At 40.9% G+C, this 19,030-nt stretch overlaps 1 pseudogene; it reads right to left on the bottom strand.

Annotated features, from left to right (window-relative positions):
• LOC139716190 (uncharacterized) overlaps positions 1-19,030 on the bottom strand; it is a 243,494-nt pseudogene that overhangs the window by 11,995 nt on the left and 212,469 nt on the right.

The following is a 19,030-nucleotide window of genomic DNA, read 5'->3' on the forward strand; positions in this document are numbered from 1 at the left end:
ACAAACATTCCTATCTATCATGAAAATGTCACCTTCTATACCGAAAGAGCCATGGGGACGGCATGTGCAGGGTTCTGGATCAGACTCAAATTGGTTTGGTGGTGAGTAATGATAACACAAGCTGCTTTTTGTTTCAACAATCGAGAAGGCCAAAAGTGTTTTGAAGTCATCAGAGGTGAACACACTACTGTAAAACATGATATATTCACGGCATGAAAATTTCGCGAATTAGAGCCAACGGCCTTTCTCGCAGCATGAAATTTTCGCGACTTGCCACTGGCAGCCAATGCATATTGTGTAGGCAAGAACTTTCACGTGCATTTTAATTTTGCGAATGTTGCCGCTCGCAAAAGTTGCGATATTAAAATGCATGCAGCATTCCTCGTTTTACAGTATTCACAGCAATTACAAAATTGTGAGTATGAACTCAGTACTGCTGGAAATGTCTACAGAGTACAATTTGATTCTTTCTATATGAGCTAGAGGTGACTTGTCAATTATTGCTGCAATGTGTGTATGTGGGGGGGGGGGGGGGGCGAGGAAGACAAAATACAGGTTCAAGTTATGGTTGACGTTCCTCCTGAAAATGTTTTCTGCCGATGTAATCATGGTTGCTACGGAGCTCTCAACCTGTGCAGTCAGTCACCCCGGCGGCTGGAGGTTTGCACCCTTCTTGGGGCAGGGCTAGCCCCGATGACGAAAGACCCGTCACCGGGACGTATCGCCTCTGCTTCCTGTGCTATCCACTCTGCCGCTTCAGGCGAGGATAACGCTCAAATTGGAAATTTGTCAACATGAGCAACACAACTTGCTTTGCTTGGTTAATGGTAGTAGAAAACACAACCAGTTTCTATCCAGACTTTATATGAACAAATCAAATGCAAGATGTGACTCATTTTGGCCTCTTTCATTCCGAACAAAACAATAAAGAGAGAAATAATATTGAGCTACAACCGAGGTGCTCACAGGTTGCACACACTGTGCTCATCTTTTTCATGGCCTTACGAAAAAAATCACCTGATATAGGGCATTTAACTAGGTTACAGACAAGATAAATGACATGTGGTATTGCAAACGGCCCATCTGGTTTTCAATCAATAATGGGTTGTGGAGTGAACGATATTGTTACAGTTTCATCGCTGCGAATAGAGATCTTAATGGTTCTGAGCATGATTTCCCAAAAAGCCAGCAGAAAATATCACTAGATTTGTATTCACAAGTATCAGACTACACTAGAGCTGGAACCAATGCAGCTGTAAGCTACGCTGTACCATCTGGTCCAGTACCCTCTACAAAGTTCTCTAATGTTCATCCACCTTGCTTTCATGACCGCATGGCAGGCAGTCCTGCAAAACTGGGTCTGCCAAGTGAACTACGCAGACTCCTCTGGGGGAGAAAACTGTGGAGGCAACGAACTTTGACGAGATGCCGGAAAAGAGATTCTGGATGCCTGCCCATCCAAAGGGTAGATTGGGGATGAGTGTTTGAGGTCAGAAAGGTTACAATCCATGCATCATTTTTAGGGATGAACCATTCTAGCATTGCTTAGTTTTTGTAGCCCTTCATCAACTCATAGACTGGAGTCCTGAGACAAGCTGCCTTAACTAGCACCAAAGTTCATTTAAAAATTGGCTCAGGTGTCACATCACTGCAAAAAGTGAATACCTTGTTCTAAATTCATTCAGTAGTGGGTAGGTAGAATGTTACGTGATGATCGATCAGGCCCTAGCAATCAATTTTCCAATGAGCTGCATCATCTGACTCTACTGCAGAAGATCGATGGATAATGCTGTGGCTCGATTTGTGATTACAAAGGATCAATTACAAAAAACAGAGTATCAACTAAGATCAGGGCCCTGTTTTTATGAAGAGTTATAACTGATTACATTAGTTGATTTCTATCATAAGTCTATGGCAGCCTGTGTGGTGAGGGAATTTACAAGTGATCGCATGTATATCTTTTGATAAAAATGGGGCCATGGTATGCTCTGAGACTGTAGTACTTCCGGTGAACCGTTTTGGTTATTATTTTGCATTTTTGTCGTAACTAAAATGAAATCATGTTATGCTAGCATTATTTCACACATTTCCTATGCACATGTGTGCATTTTAGAGCCAAAATTGACAGTTTCTCTTCAATGGACCTTCATCAGGGATGCATTAACAAAGGCTACTACTCTGCTCAAAGCAATGACCATACGATTACAATAATTACCAGGGTATACGTATGGTACTATCAAAATTTTATTTGAGTATTGACACAAAGTTCATTCTACAGATAAAGTCACACCGCCAAGGAGCTATCTCTAGCGGAAAAAACTCAAAGCAAATATATCCTAGACTGGAAGGAAGCCAATTTCCTCATCACTTCCGAAACAGCCTTTTTTTCTGTCTCACGGTTTATTGTTTTTCAAATTCTTGACGGCTTTCCCTCAAAGTGACATGTGACTAATCCTGAGAGTCTGTTACCGAAGAGAGAAACCCTTGGACCTCAAGTGAGCAATAAGCGATTGAAGGTGTGGAAAATAAGGGGAGAGAGAAAGGAGGGGGGGGGGGTAGGTACAGGAAAAAAGACAGACCCAAGCAAAAAATTGAACATTAGCTCCCTCTTAGGAAGAGCAGTTAACATTTGAGACAGGGTATACCACTTACTGGCACCAACACCTGACCATAAGGGGCCTAGGAAGGTAGCAAACTTGTTTTTTCCCCAACTCATCACTATGAGCAACATGATCTAAAATGATTACATGAGCGATGAATCATCACTCTGCAGATAAATTGATGTCCCACTGTACAACTGTTCTACTCGTTGAGGTTACACTGCATGTACAAGCATATGGACACTTACGAACAAATCATGTTTCGAGTATGGATGAACTCACATTTGTCCGCCCCCGACATGGGCAGAAAAACACACATTTATCCACACACAAACAAACAAACACACACACACACACATCTTAATTAACGCAAGCTTGAAGTACTCAAGGTGCTCAGGCCATACTAAAGGTCAGTGACCTCAAAACATGAAAGTGTTTTGAGATCGATCCGCCCAATTGAAAGTCCAGTCAGGCCGAGTCATCCCTTCTCTCTGCGGTGGGGACAGAAGCCGCCGGGACAGGAAGTCATTTTAACGGATACATCAGCAACTGAAAGCAATCGGCAGACAGGCATTACAATCGGAATCCTCTTGGAATACACCTGTCCACTCTTGGCTTAGGCAGGGGAGGGGTCAATTGGCTGAAGACCATTCCAGATACACTGGACTGAAGTTGATAGTCACGGAATATGACTGCAGATTTTTATCAGGGAGGGGGAAGGGGTGATGTGGGGATGGGGTTGAGTTGGAAAGGGAGCAAGTTGACATGTTAAGTAGGCATTTCTGTGCTTTGTGTCATTCCTACGGCCATTCAAATTATGTGAACCACAAACCAAAGTTCTAAGGAACTCGTTCGAACTTTCATCTGTTTGCTCAAAATTAGCATTTTCTCATACCAATCTAAATATATTTAATTTGCTCCCCTTCCCCAACCCATCATTACTTCTCCTTTTTCTACCCTCTATTCTTTATTCTCCCTCCTTCACTCCTGATGATTGGCAGAGATATATTGTGTGTGGAAACGATGCCGGGAAATGGTGCAAATACATTATTTTCGAACCCATCATTGTCAAGTTATCCTTTATTCTAGCGTCATCAGGAAGAATCCTGACATTGTGGTTAACAACTTTCAGTCATTGCAACATATGTAAGGTTGACTCTGACACAAAGAGTCTGTGGCCTGTTTTGTTGACACCTCTTTACTGAATTTTGTCTGTTGCATCACAGTTTATCTTCCCACCTCCATTTTTAATTCATTGTTTGCTTCCATTCCATTGGCAATTTCCTGGAATGGCACAAAGCCCACAATGCACGCAGTGCCAATCAATGCAAGTTCAGCTGCTGTCATTTGACTTATTATCATGAATAGCACAGCCATTCAGTAGCTGAAAACATTACTAATATCCACCCACAATATTTAGAAAAATGATTACCGCAGGTCATCCAAAGTGACAACTTTGTGGGTGTAAGTGCTATCTTTGTAATTGCTTGAAAGAACAGAAATCAAAAGAGACTGATATGTTTTACATTCCCTTTGATGCTTCCATGTAATAGCCGCATGTAAAAATAGAAAGATATGAACTCATCCAGTCTACAGGGAAGGCCTATCCAGCCGCACTTAACGACGATGCGAAACTCAAAGCCACCGAGGAAACGCCTGTGACGTCAAAAGGAGGCATGTTCAAATTTCAAGCCTAATTGCTCATAACCAGAACACTGGGGCAGAACCTGCTCTCGTATGATGGTGGACAGGTCTAGTCTCTCAATTACAGACCCCTTGCTCCATCATCCTTCAAGTAGGAAACAAAATCCTGACCACCCCTCCTCCATCCAGTTCTCTTTTCAGCTAGCTCATATTGGTTTTGGCCATGTCTAATATCATGTAACCTGCTGACCACTGCGGCCGGCCGACACAATTGTCTTAGAACCCCAGTCTGAGATGATGATATATGAGATGTCCTCACTCCTATGGCTGTGATTGTAAGAAAGTAGTCTGATGTCTACAGACTATCACAGACTCGAGCTCAAGGAGACGATGAGGTTTGGGCGAAAGTTGATGGAGTCCACGACACGGTTAACTGTGCCCCCTTTTTAACTTCTGTTATGGGATGGCCTTTCTATCAAACACAAAATGTTAACAGCACACACAGATCATCCATACACCTCCATCTCCCCCTCCCCGAGTTATAGGGGTCTAATCTCTGAAGACCACAGCCGAATGGAGCTCAGGCAGATGATGTGATCCGGGATGGGATGGAGTCGGAGCTGTCTACTTTGTGATCTCACCTCCCTGTCTTCCCTACTGCTCTCTAGGGTCAACTCTTCATCTCTGACAAACAACAACGGACAACGACAGACGCTTACGTGGTACGGGAAATTAGGATGTCGTTTGACGGTCTGGATGAGAGTTCCCCATAAAATTTGAGCTCATTTCAAACACATTTGCAACAAAAAAGGCACCAGAAATAGTATCCTAATTTGAATGTATAAGCAAACTATTGTGTGGTCTAGATTCCATTTCAAACTGGGACAGTGACGTACACTACGTCATAAGCTGCTTACATGATATGTGTATGTATACATATACAAAGAGGGGGGGGGGGGGAGAAAGTCTCTGGTTACTGTAAAACAAGATTATTTGCGGAATGACATTTTTGTGAATTGCCACAAGCATTCAATGCATGTAGTGTAGACAAGAACTTTTGCGTGCATTTTCATTTCGTGATTCTTGGCTCTCGCGAAATTAAAATGCACGGTGTCTGGCTTTACAGTACATAATGCCTTGTTGTTGTTGTTCTTATCCTCCCACATCTCAAAATAGTCGTGACAGTTATCAAATGTACCTCTTCATCTCCTTATTGAATCTGTGGCACCGTTTCATACGATGAAACTACTTCTCACTGTGTTCGGTGTGCCGTCACTGTGAACATACAGCACTGAAAGGCACGCAGAATCATAAATAGCAAAAGACCGCAAGTATGCATGAATTCAAGACATGGGATGCCTGGACCAGAAAAAAAAGAAAGACTCGAAAGACACATCATAAACGAAAACTTTACAAATTCCAACCACACAAGCACTCAAAATCTAAGAGAATCTATCAATTATTGACACATCTCACGGAACCGACTGCAAAAACCACTCTGGCGACATGCTCAGCCTCCACATGGAAATTGGCTTGAATATCGTTATTAAACGAACGCTTTACCGAGAGCAGAAAATAACAACAACAACAACAACAGCAGCAGTGGCGGCAGTAGCACGTGTCTGTGAAGACACTAATAATCACTTAACTCTCCACGCTGATCCAAGCAAATTTACAGACACTGATGGGAAGACAAGGTCACAGAAGTTGAAACAACTCATTAATGATTTAAGCGTACACGGCTACGCCGAGGAAAATATTGAAAAGAGCTCCTCGAAACGAGGGGGAAAGGGCTTGTATTATACATTAGAATTCACGGCCACTGTCAGTGCAGAGCAATTAACTCGAAATGAGGATGGGAAAAAAAACCCCACTACCACACACACAGGAAAAGCTATGGCTGGGGCGTGATCTGTGAATGCAGTGCAGCCATATTTGAAACAGACGGGGGGAAAAAATAGTGCCAATCTTTGCTTCATTTCCACGCATTCAGATAGATGGGTCTAAAGCAACACTGAAGAATTAATGAAATTAGCCCATCGTCACCGCCACGGTAAAATATGGTCTGTAAGGGAGGCTTTTGTCGCCGCTGAATAGGCCAGGAATAAACGAGGGGAATGATCTATCACATGCTGAAATAGCCTCTTCCCAAAATAGCGTCTCTCTCTTTCTCTCTTGCTCTTCTACACACACTTACACACACACACACACACACACACACACATTCTTTGCTGATATACCTCTACCTGACATTGTACGCTTCATGTCATAAGAAACGCAATCCTTGCATATACGCGATTAATTTAGTGGTTGGGTTTTCAAGTATTAAACCTTCATGTACCTAGTTTACTTGTGCTTCGATCTTACCCTTTTATCATCCCCCACCACCAGCTCAGGCCTATCACGTTACATGTCACACATGTCACACACATTATCCCAAATCATGATGGTGTCTTTATTTCACATTTATCAGTCATTCCCTGCTATTCTTAATTACGCCGAACTGATAAATGTGACATTGATGGCCATGTCACAAACTATTCACAATTCATGCTTCTCCCACACTCTCATGCTACTCTTGCCTCTTCCGCCCCCACACATCATATTGTGGCATAACGTCTCGTATTTAGTTCAAGCATCATACACAGCTCTGTCTGCTAGATGTCATTGCCATGGTTTTGAGTCGGCTGGGGAGACGCAAATAATTTTCGGAGAGAGAGCAGGAGAGAAAAGGGGGGGGGGGGAGGTATTGAGGAGGGAGAAAGAGAAATAGTGGATATATTCGTGTAACAAGCGACCAACTACCGCATCAGATTACCGGCTATTTCCCCAACTGAATCCCCAGTGCCATAGATACACCGCGATGAACACAATTCCTCTTCCCTACTACCTTGATGGCTTCCATATGGCCACAGGGAACAGATGCAGCATCAGTGTCAAAGCAGCCCTGCGCTTTACTCAAGCTTGCTCACAAATACTGCGAAAATTACTCTATAGATGTCTATCTGTCCCCCCCCCCCCCCCATTGCATCTCTCTAATTTTTGTTCTTTTCCGTGCAGCAAATCATCCACACCAATATCACATGTAATTTTCTTGCACCCCTTCTTCAGCTGTTCAAAATTGTTGTCTCATATGCAAGCCACTTTTTCCTTCAACAATTCAATGCTTTTCTTCCAACGTTGCATAAATCTCCTGTTATTCCTGCACAACAGAACGCTTTGGCCATCTCACGTAAGGTCTTTTTTCTACATGATGCCACAATCACTCACTGCCTTTACTGTTTTGCCACCAAAAGGTTATCTTTATCTTTTACTAGAACCAAAAGTGAGCTTCGAATAACATGCTGCAAATGACCATTTTGAATGACACACTTTTGTGCCAAATTGGCAACATTTCAATGACAACTTCACAGCATGATTGCCAACATAATTCTTGCTGATTGCCAATTTGAAGAATAGCAAAAAATAAAGATAAAACAAGCTTTGCTTATAAATGATTTTATTATAAGGCTCTCAGAGTTATCATAGCGTGGCCAATTTAGTGATTGTGATTGCTATCAATGGTGTTGTCAATATTTGTTCAAGATGATAAGAAATCACAGAATATGAAGACCACTGCTATGCCATGTATCCCCATTTGATGATCTCGATCTTCCAGTTAACAACAGACTAAATCAAATAAACCTCAAACAACTGTAGAACAACAAATCGATATATCTTTATTGATTTTACGTCAGGTTGGTTGGAGACATGAACACAGATCATATGTCAGGTTGTACACAATCCACTGTTCCTTCAAAAGAAAGGTTTCTGTATGCCGTATGTTTTTACCCAAAATCTTTATCATTTGTGCAAAACTTTCGCACACGTTTCTGCCGGAAAACTATATCATGGCACTTACAGAAATCATTCTCACATTCTGGGAGACACTGTTTAAAAAACAAAAAAACAAAAACAAACACAAAACAAAAATAAAAACACACAACTTGCGTGCTGATGGTATAACTGACGAAAGAAGCAAATATTGCAGAATGTCTGGATGTCAATTACTCATCTAATGTGGTATCTCCCTAAGGTATCTCAAAATAGCAAATTTAGTCATGTGACGACAACATCCCCTCCAACTGTAGTTCGCCTTCTTCTGAGTGACAAAAAAAAAAGACCGAAAACAGGATTTCCTCAAATTTGTATGGGTGGAATTGACTTCCGCCATTTTGGAGGAGAGAGAAGGGTAACAGGAGACAATGCCCTTGATATCATCTTGAATACAGTCATGTTTTGATTGGGAGGGGGGGGGGGAGAGCATCATGTTGTGTTCTTTTTCTGTTTGACATCGCTGTGGGCCATCAGCGACTAGAAATCAGTCATGTGTCCACTTGAACTGAATTGGAAGTGCCCATGTATCGTCACACCACCACATTATCACACCGTTTTAACATTTGCATGATTTTTCCTCCAGCTTCACCAATGCACTGCTTTGTTTAGAGTGAAACGGCTATCCATGTTCAAGATGACTTTAATAAAAATGGAATAAACTCTAACACACAAAACAGTGAAAGCTGGGGTGAAATTGGACAAAGAAGAGAGCCACTGAATTCTCACACTTCGCAAGCATTCTTAGAACAGATATATTAGTAGAGGTCATTGTATATGCAGATGTGTACAAGCAAACATACAAAGGTTTCACTTGGAATTTTAGTGATCCATTGTCCTCATTGAGTGAGTCTGTTCATACAATATTCTAGCAGTTGTTAAATTCTATGCAATCTCAGCGAGGTAACAATGTCATAACCTCACAAGTTTCCTCTTCTCATTCACTCGCAAGACAAATTTATAACTTTTCTTTCAAACATGAATTAAATACAATTTTCACATCACACTCCTCCGGGGTTACATCAAGCACAGCAGTGGCGACTATGAAATGGTGACGGGTAATGATGCTGGATTACTTGTCAAAAGAACGATTTCATAATATTCCTTAAGTAGGCCTACACATTAAAAGGGGAACTGTGAGGCAATGATATCATTTTCTTGCCTATTCTGTATGAAAGATTGTGACCGACGTCTCTATTTCAAAAAGACATGCGAAATATTGAAATATGAGAATGTCCTTATTTTGAGCCCGATAGTAATGATACTTTTACTGTTCTGTTTGTTTGTTGTTACTCTCCTTATCATGATCATGGACTTTACCACAACAATTTGAATTCAAAGTGGCATTTCACTTTTACTGGTTTCATTCAAAACAACTTCTTTTCTCCCAGAGGATTGAAATCTCCTCCAATCTGTGGGTCCATATATCACTCGCCTCAATCACGCTGTAACCCTGGCTACTGGACATCATTCCACACATCCACAGTCCATCCACTAACCCAGAGGTCATAAAGTGTTTCTCATTTCCCTCCCTGCCTCTTGTGATAAACCATTCATCCATGTCGGCTGTCCACAAAGGCAACATGCATGGTATCACAACAAATCACATCTTGTTAAACTGGCAAGGCACCCAACATACTCTTTGTTTACTAGCTCTGCATCCCGATGCTGTCTCCAAACAAAAGTCGCAAAACCAATCAAACCTGTTAGCTATTAATCTCATTGATCTCTTTTGTTCTATATTTCTTCCCCCACCCCCATCCTTCAAAAAAATATCCGGAGCCCTTAGCCTCTTACCAGCTGTTTCAATGGACATGTTTCCCTTGTGTTCTACTTGAGTATTCTAATTGGCTGGGCACTGAGGTAGAAGACAGGGAAAGGGGGGGGGGGGGGGGGACTGGCTGGCTGGCGTACAGAGATCTATTACAATCAATAGCACAAACATTGTCTATGGCAAATACAACTGCCTGCTCATGGAAGCGATTACACCAGCGAAATCTATATAGAGTGGCGACATGGCAAATTCTATGTGTGTGTACACGGAAGCGTTGGAGATGCTGCAGTAAGGAGTGTATGAAATGTTCTCTCAGAGCAATAAAATTCATAAACCCAGTTCAGTATTTTTGCATATTTGCTGTCTCTTTATCAATAACTTTGCATATCTAAGATGATATTTGGTCATTCCTAGGGTTTTAGAATGCCACAAGCAAATGAATGCTGATCCACTCTTTGTTTCTCCTCCAAAAACGTTGAAATAAAGGCAGACGTGTCTTTCTCACTCGCCTTAAACCGACGATTCCATCCCATCCATATCAGACTGCTACCAGTGAGTGTGAATTTGTGCGGAGTGACCTTTTGGATCGAGCCATTACACAACATGACCTCCTACCCGAGGGATGTAATTTCAAGCTGAGCCGCCTTCCCTATCTCCGCTTGACCCAACCCAGTCGATGCGTAAACCTGACGGTGATCCTAGAGATACATTGGAAAGACGGGCTCTTTGTCACTCAGACAGAAAATGCATGTTGCAGTGGGACAATAAAAGATATTTTGCAGATGTCAAAAAGAAACAAATTGATGCGTTCAAGATGTTATTGCTCAGAAACCACAAGATGGCAAGTGTACCATGCAGACTAGAAATTAAACTTGAAATGTCACAAATATCTAAGCGTGCGATGGGAATATTACAGCGGCAGACTTAAGATCACTATGACATTCATTTGTATACTTCACAGCTCATCTTTGTCACTACATTCATTGCATTGAGCTAGGATGGAGCAGAAGTGTTTTTATTCCCCCCCCCCCCTGCACTACCTGCATCGCCTCCATGACAGCAGCAATCACTCAATCTGTATCACAGAGCATTTCGAGGGGGCAGATGACAGCCTAGTCTCAGTAAGGGTGGGGGCAGGAGTGGGGCTGAGGAAATGGTGGTTTATCTATGCATACAAGCAGGTAGAAATTAAACAAAAATGGGGGTTGGGCGGGGAAACATGGGAGACAACAGCAAGAGACTGGGGCAAAAGACAAAGATGTGATGAAACCATTCATGCTTGTAATCACACCAGGATGCCCTCAGCAGCATTTCTTTGTGCTTTCAACATGAGGGAGGGAGATAAGTGGTGTGTGTGTTTGGGGGGAGGGAGGGGGGGGGGCATCATCTCAATAATGTGAGAACGATTGGCCTGAATGTTGCTGGGATGGTGTTGATCTTTGTACCATTGCGGAATACACATATGCATACACTCACGCATGCACGTATGCACATTTCAGAACACGTACCTATACTCATTTGCATCGACTGCAAGCCAGTGCCTAAACATATGCACACAGTACACACACACACACATACACACACACACACACACACACACACACACACACACGCTACGCAAACAGTGACTATGACCACTCTTGACAAGGTCTTGATCCACACTCCCAGCCTGCAAACCACATGGGATAATGCAATTTTCATGACGTTGTTAAGCACACGATGAGGGCAAGCTAATTTCATAATCGCTCCCTCTCCTCACGAAGCTCAGAGAGGCTGAGTGAAGTCCAAAAGCTCCACGATGAAAAAAAAAAATCCAGAGCCGTCTCCTGCGTGATCATCATTTCTCAGAGTTCTATATTACCCACAAGGCATCAGTTAGAAGACAATTCAATGATACGCTACAAAACACAGCAGACAGTCTTACTGAAAACACTGCTGATGTCCATAATAACTCATTCGTGATGTAGTTTGAGACAGGCTTCAATCTCATTCAAATACCCATTTTAAAAATGTATGCGATGTAAAATAGATGTCAGGTATTACGTTACCCTTCATGAAAATTACTTGAGATCACACAAATTTGAACCTACATGTACTATACAATATTTATCGGTTGAAGTAAGTTTTTTTTTTAAAAGTTGATGCATCACTGAGGAGCTGAACCTGAATAATGAACACATTTTCTTTTGAAGTACATATTAAGATTTTATTCATTAATGGATGAATTGGATATAAATAAGATAGGAAATGAGGCACACATAAAAACATACACATATATGGACACACAAACACACACACACACACACACACACACACAAACAGAAGCACAGACAAATATACAGTATACACACACAGCTTGGGGCTAAAAACTATTGCATTATTGCAGTATTGCATTATTTCTGACTACCACCCTGACAAGTATTGATAGCCGAGTGAACAAAATGATGCAGCAATTCTTCTGCATCAGCACGCAAACCATACACATTTATCTGTCTCCCTACACAATTTACTGAGAAATTATGAGCCACTCGCCGGAATAAATGATTAAAGCTGTCTGCCTTCAACGGAGTTCCTAACGACTGCAACAACATGGCAATGCAGACTTTTCTTGCTGCCCTGCAAATTGCGCGTAATCACGAGTCGATCATTCATCATCTGCGTCCCACCTAACGTGGCGCGAAGAGCGACAGTTTTTAGGGGAGGAAGTATCATCAACAGCCCGATCTAATCTGGAGGATCTCCCACGACAAACACGCCAGTGAGTCATCGATCCATGAGCAAGGAAAACAAAAATGGGGAAAAAATGGGGAATGTGCACCTAAACAAAACAAAAAATATCCCTGCTTTAAATGACTGCATGAACAAGTGAGGACTAATGATTATAGCATTCCTGTCGTCTTTGATCCAACACGTTTTGGAGACAAACGGATGGCTGACATCCGCACCATCGTCCCTTCTCAGGGAGAGACTTGGATTCTCAGACTCGTTTGGACAACTGGTTTTAATGAATGCAAAATTCGAAGTGACACCTCGTGTCAACTACATCACAAGTTTCTGAGGCCAATACACACTTGCCAAGCACTCTTCCGAGAAAGTTCTCCCAGTTCTTGCCTAAATTGTCTCGGAGAGAGAGCACAGCTGATATTGGCAGAGAGAATGATATAATAACGAAATCTAATATATTATGATTTGATTATCAGCTTAAAAAAAAAACGCTTTGCAGTGAGGGATGAGAACATTTTACTATGAACTCAACATCATTTCCTGAGGATCATTCCAACATCTTGGCAGAAAAGGTCCACACGCCTTGCATTTTGAGCACAACAAAGGTGACACCATCACCGAAGAGATAACTATGATACAACCTTCAATAATCTTGTTTATATTCCATCCACTGATGATGTAAAAGGAGGAGCAAAACCTCACAGGTGACAGCCCTCATTTGCATAACGACCACAAGAGGTCTTTGACCGAACAGAACTTGCTGTAATGTCAATGGCAGGACTCGCATCGTTTACTGAGACAGCAGCATCGGGAGTTGTATCTGTTCGGTAGCTTTTAACAGCCTGGGTTTAAAAAAGGAATGCTTTTCTAATAAGTCAATGTTGCCCTCTAAAAACAACAACAACAACAACAACAACGAGGCATATGGAACATGACTCTTGCTAGTGTGTCTCACTAATCTTGAAAGGTTTTTCTGCGTAATGTCTACGTGCTGTGGCTTTTTTTTCCCAGTGTCATTCTTAATTCATTTTCAAGCATCCATCTTTATTCACTAGCAGTCTATAGCTTTACTTTGTGTTATGCAATTCTTATTAAGTATTGTGACTATCCCCCACCCCGAATACCTCCAGGACCACATACCGTTGTTGCAGAAATCTAATTGCAAATTACCTCGCCAGAAAGCCTTCCTAATCGCGCCTCATTTTGAGTCGTCACCTTGGAGTGAGGGATATTTCACCTCACTCGTGACTGTTAGTCACTACGTCATTAACTCATTAGATGCTTTCGACACCCACTGCTTGGAAAGAATCTCACACTGACGAGGAAGGATATTTGGAAACAGAGCACTGGGACAAAAGGATGGGATGGGTTAAGTTTTAAACAACATAGGGAATACAAATTAATGAGTATTGCATCAAGTTATTTTTATTGCGGCGGATTGACAATGCGCCCTTCATTAACAAGAATACACACTAATTATATAGTGTTTACGAGGAATAGCTGTAAAAAAAGTCATGGGAATACATGCCTCAGTATGTATAATTGGGGTGTATGTACATTGATGAAGGACATTATGTCAGTCAGTTGCAAAAGAGGAAATATGGAAGAAAAGTTCAGCTTAAAATGTCAGTGAATTATCTAGCATGGTATCCTAAAGCCATCTCACATACTCGACCCTGGTCATCTTGCTGCAATACTGCTTCAGAAGAACTCTGCACTTCTTTGCTACACTTACTTAATAATTCCCATTCAGGAATCATAATCATTATGACTCCATGTACAATATTAATGTTTTGTCGTCATGCATCCACGCTAGAAAACCAATTTATCCCATCAAAATATTTCTAAAGAAAACTAGCTTTTGCATATGTGTATAAGTCATTCACGATGAAGGGAATTTGTAAGTGACATCAAAATAATATGAACATGATTACTTTCTGATGCTGCCTTCAGGCAAGCATGTTGAGTGTCTCATTATGGATTGCAATGATCATAGATGACAACCATATTACCAGAGATTATATAATCTGCTCCATCATCTTCTTTGGACACTGTGTGTGCTCCCAAAACATGGAGTCACCTAGTAGTAGAAATACTATGCAGGTGTACAACACTACACTACACTACACTACACTACACTACACTACACTACACTACACTACACTACACTACACTACACTACACTACACTTCACTACACTTCACTACACTACACTACACTACACTACACTACACTACACTACACTACACTACACTACACTACACTACACTACACTACACTACACTACACTACACTATACTACACTACACTACGCAACTGTAAAGAGAAAAACATGTTACACCCTGACTTATGGTATATTATTGTCACTATTCAGTTTCTATGGAAGCACAGCTCTGAACAATATGCTCCCAACACAAACAGTCGAACAAATAAAAAGAAAAAACAAAACAAAAATCACACACACACACACACTCAGGGCTACATAATATTTTATCCTTGGCTTGTTGATAAACAATTTTTGTTTCCTTTCCACAAACTCACACAACATGGACAAGTAATAAACAAAACAATTATGGACAAATAACATCAAAAACGTCAAATAAACACAGCTGCATTAACTACATTTTTCCTTTCCTCTTTTATCTCCTCATCGCACTGAAATAATATTGTGGTTTGGTGTGACGCCCTAGACTCTCCGTGTAATTCCTTCTCTCTCTCAATCTCTTCCCCTCCATCTCCCATCCCCTCCCTCCCTCAAGGAAAACCACTTAGAATTCTGAATTGATTTTAATTTCCTCCCCACATTATGGCTATCCACCGCCTACTGATATTGCCATGATGTCAGCTTTGATTTAGCCCAGCAGATCAATTGCTCCCTGCCTGCCCTCGTTCGTCCGGGATAAAATGTCGCTGCTGCATTAGGGATCTCGATTTATGCGAGCTTTGGCCTCTTAAAAATTCACAAACACACAAAATAGGAAGAAAACAAACAAATCAAAGAAACCCATTTCAAAACTCTTCGGCTAACAGTTCAAAGACAGATGATTGATCTGAAATGGTTCTACATTATTTGTTGAATTGTACACATTTTATTGGGTTCATAGGATCCGTCTGTAGCAGTTTTTTTTCCTTTGCCCGTTTCTTGTTTTGTTTCAAGTATGACTCTCCACTGCCACATTTAAAGTCAGAGGTATCACTTTGGAAAATCACAAGGAAAACTATATATCATAGAGATTCAGTTTGCTTTGGTATTTGTGATAAACAGACTTCATGTGTCTTGACGTCAAAAACTTATGGTAAGTATTGCACTACACATATGAAACATTACATTTTCTATAATGTAACATATCTGTGTGAGGTTCTTTGAGCATTCCTGATATTTTGTAAGTCATAGTACACTGATAAGCATTTGAGAGTCCATACTCTGAAAACAGAATATATTGGGAATTTGAGGAGTGACGCATGTGGAAGAAATATTGCATAGTTTCTCTTCGGTCCAAGGCTTCACATGACAATCCACAGAGGGGATTTACTAATTTCTGGCTAATGGCAAAATATTTTGATTCCAAAGATTTTTTTTTTTTGAATACATATTCTTTTCATTTTGAAGCTATGAAACAAACTGTTATTTCTTCCATTGTTTATGTCAGATGGCAATGGTGTTTAGTAGTTATGTATTCTGCCATTATCTTCTATGAAATGAAGGACAGTGTCATAAAATCATACAGGGATGAGTTCAGATATCATCATATCAACAGTACAGACACACACAAAAAAATATGCATTGTGTATTTTATGGTATAATTTTTCCTGAACTGAGTCATGTAATTGCTTATTCTATCCCTTGACAAAACTGAAAAGGTAAAAAAAAATGTATAAGAAATGTCATTATTTTTCGCAAGCATACAATTTCCTTCTAAAAAAAAGTGTTAAGCGTTACTGATTACACGGAAAATGGTTTTCTTGAGGTCACGCCAGTATGATAAATCAGGAAAGAATTTCACAAAACAAATGGAGGGCTCCTCATCAGAGTAAGACACTCATGCTGGTATAAGACAGGACAGAGCCTAAAGCAAGGTGCGGAAGTGATCAGCATTAACATGTTTCTTCCGCTCGCCGGCGGTGAGCCCCCACAAAGCTCGCAGCTTTGCGATGCCTCGCGGAACTCCCGACTTCTACCACGACATGATAGTGACTCGCAAATGACTGGAGTAGGATCGGTTGGAGGGGGGAGGGGCTGAGGAAATACATACATCACTACAGAGTGCGGACTTAGAACGTAACATGCTTCTTCCTGCTGTAAGCCATTGGGGATACAACTTCCATATCTTGACTTTGAGGTGCAAGTCTCACAAGTCGTAACAGTCGAGGGTTACAAGTGGGTGTCAAGCACTGACTAACAAATATGAGATCGGTTAAAAGGTGACATCATTTTGACAAGTCAAACAAGAGGCTCTTAAAGGGAGACTGGATCACTGAACCACATCAATGGTTAAAGATACTCACTGCTCAAAGTAAAAGGGATAACATTTAGTATAACAATAACATAAAATAACATCTTCTATGAAGTCCAATAGGCATGGAGATGGGGGGGGGGGGGATACTTCAGTCAGTGGAATAAATGCAAATAATTTATTAGAAAATTGCTATACCCAAAACAACATTCTAAACTTCTTAAGTGGTTGAGATTTAAAAAGATGCCTTCATCCCCTATTCCACACAGTTTTTTTGAGAATACGTAGTGGCCATTTCATGAGAAAACAGAAAACAATATGGTCTACCACGTCAATCTGGGCTTTGAACAATTACTATGATATTGAGCATGCAATATCACAACCATTCCATGTAATTTATGGCTGATGTTCTGCATGAGGGTACCATCAGATTTGTGTTCTAACAGCGTGGCGAAGATCGGCAGAACAGCCACATTTCTTTGGTATTCAATAAAGCTGTGATGCAAGTAGAAGTGGACATTTTTCGGCGTCAACGCTGTTTGGGCCTCCGAGGCACAATATCAAACATGCGAGAACACACTCAGAGAGATATTCTTTAGCCATGCTCGAAAGGATATTCTTCAGCCGTGCCCCGAAGAAAAGAAAAAATCCTTCGCCAAGCAGAGGATGCAGCAAGCTGACAGAGCATAAGATATCACTGAGAATAGGAAGCAACTTGATCCATAAAACTTATGTATCCTTTAAGCTGCTGCAAAATTGATTTGGCATTTGCACTATCATTCCTTGCCTGGAATACATCTAAAATCTAATAATGGAATGTTCACCTTACTGGAATCTTGTATATTGACTCTTGCACATTGATTTAATGATAGAAACCTCCGCCTAAAGCTCTGCAAATATCTGACAAAATCTCAGCATCGGGTGTTGTGAGTCTCAAGCTGCACCACAGTTAGAAATATCTCCCTGGGAACTGTAAAATTTCTTCACTCTTTCAGATCTCAAAGTAAGTCTCATCCCAAGTCACTTTAGCACAACAATTCAGTTTCTTTGTACTTCCATGTCTTACGGCATGTTGAGACTTTCATGTTAGCATTCTGACCCTGTGTTCACATACAAGTTTTGTAGATTTGGAATGTCAAACAAAATACACTGTATAGCTTTATATCCATTTCACCAGAACAAACCAAACTACAGTGGTGTCTGAAAGAAAGTATCAGTGACATAAAAACAGGAATAAAAGTACCAGTAAGCCATACTTTTTGAATACTTAATGTCTAACATTTTTTCCATTTTATTCATTTATTATTATTTATTTATTTATTTTTATTTTTTTTAATTTTTTTTATTTTTTGGGAGGGTCTGGAAAAATCTGTTACTACTGCTCAGTAATTAATACATTATCATCCTTGTCAGAAGTTATGAGTGTGGCTATGAAAAGGGATGTAGAACCAATTTTACTGTTCACTTTAATAATGATATGGACAATCAAAAGCACTCTTTCTGAAAAATACATGTGATGGCAAATTTGACAGGCTGTTACAGAAGCAGTGAGTCTGCATCTCCTTCAAGATGCTTGTTGGAGGATAAACCATGAAATTACATCATCTGTGAGGAACGCACAGCGAAAGCAAGGATGACATCAGCACCACACTCGGAGGGCTACGCATTGTCATGACGATGACTGCCGCTGAGAGGTAGATAGCAGACAATGATAACAACAGCTCTACTTATAGCTGCCTTCCTCTTTCCCTCTTTGGCCACAACAACAATAGCATACTCCCAAAATTGATAATATGCGAAGTCATGCCAACACAGCACTGGTATGGGGTGAGAATGGGGAGGGGGATTAAGTGTATAACTGTCTAAAACCCTTTTATTAATGCAGGTACTCACTCAGACCAACACCTTTGGTGTAACCTGTCACCTTCTCTTCATCTTTCATCTCATACGAAGGAGTGTTG

Source organism: Diadema antillarum, unplaced genomic scaffold, assembly GCF_040938485.1.
Source record: "Diadema antillarum isolate AM-2024a unplaced genomic scaffold, OU_Dant_1.0 scf00000062, whole genome shotgun sequence".
NCBI lineage: Eukaryota > Metazoa > Echinodermata > Echinoidea > Diadematoida > Diadematidae > Diadema > Diadema antillarum.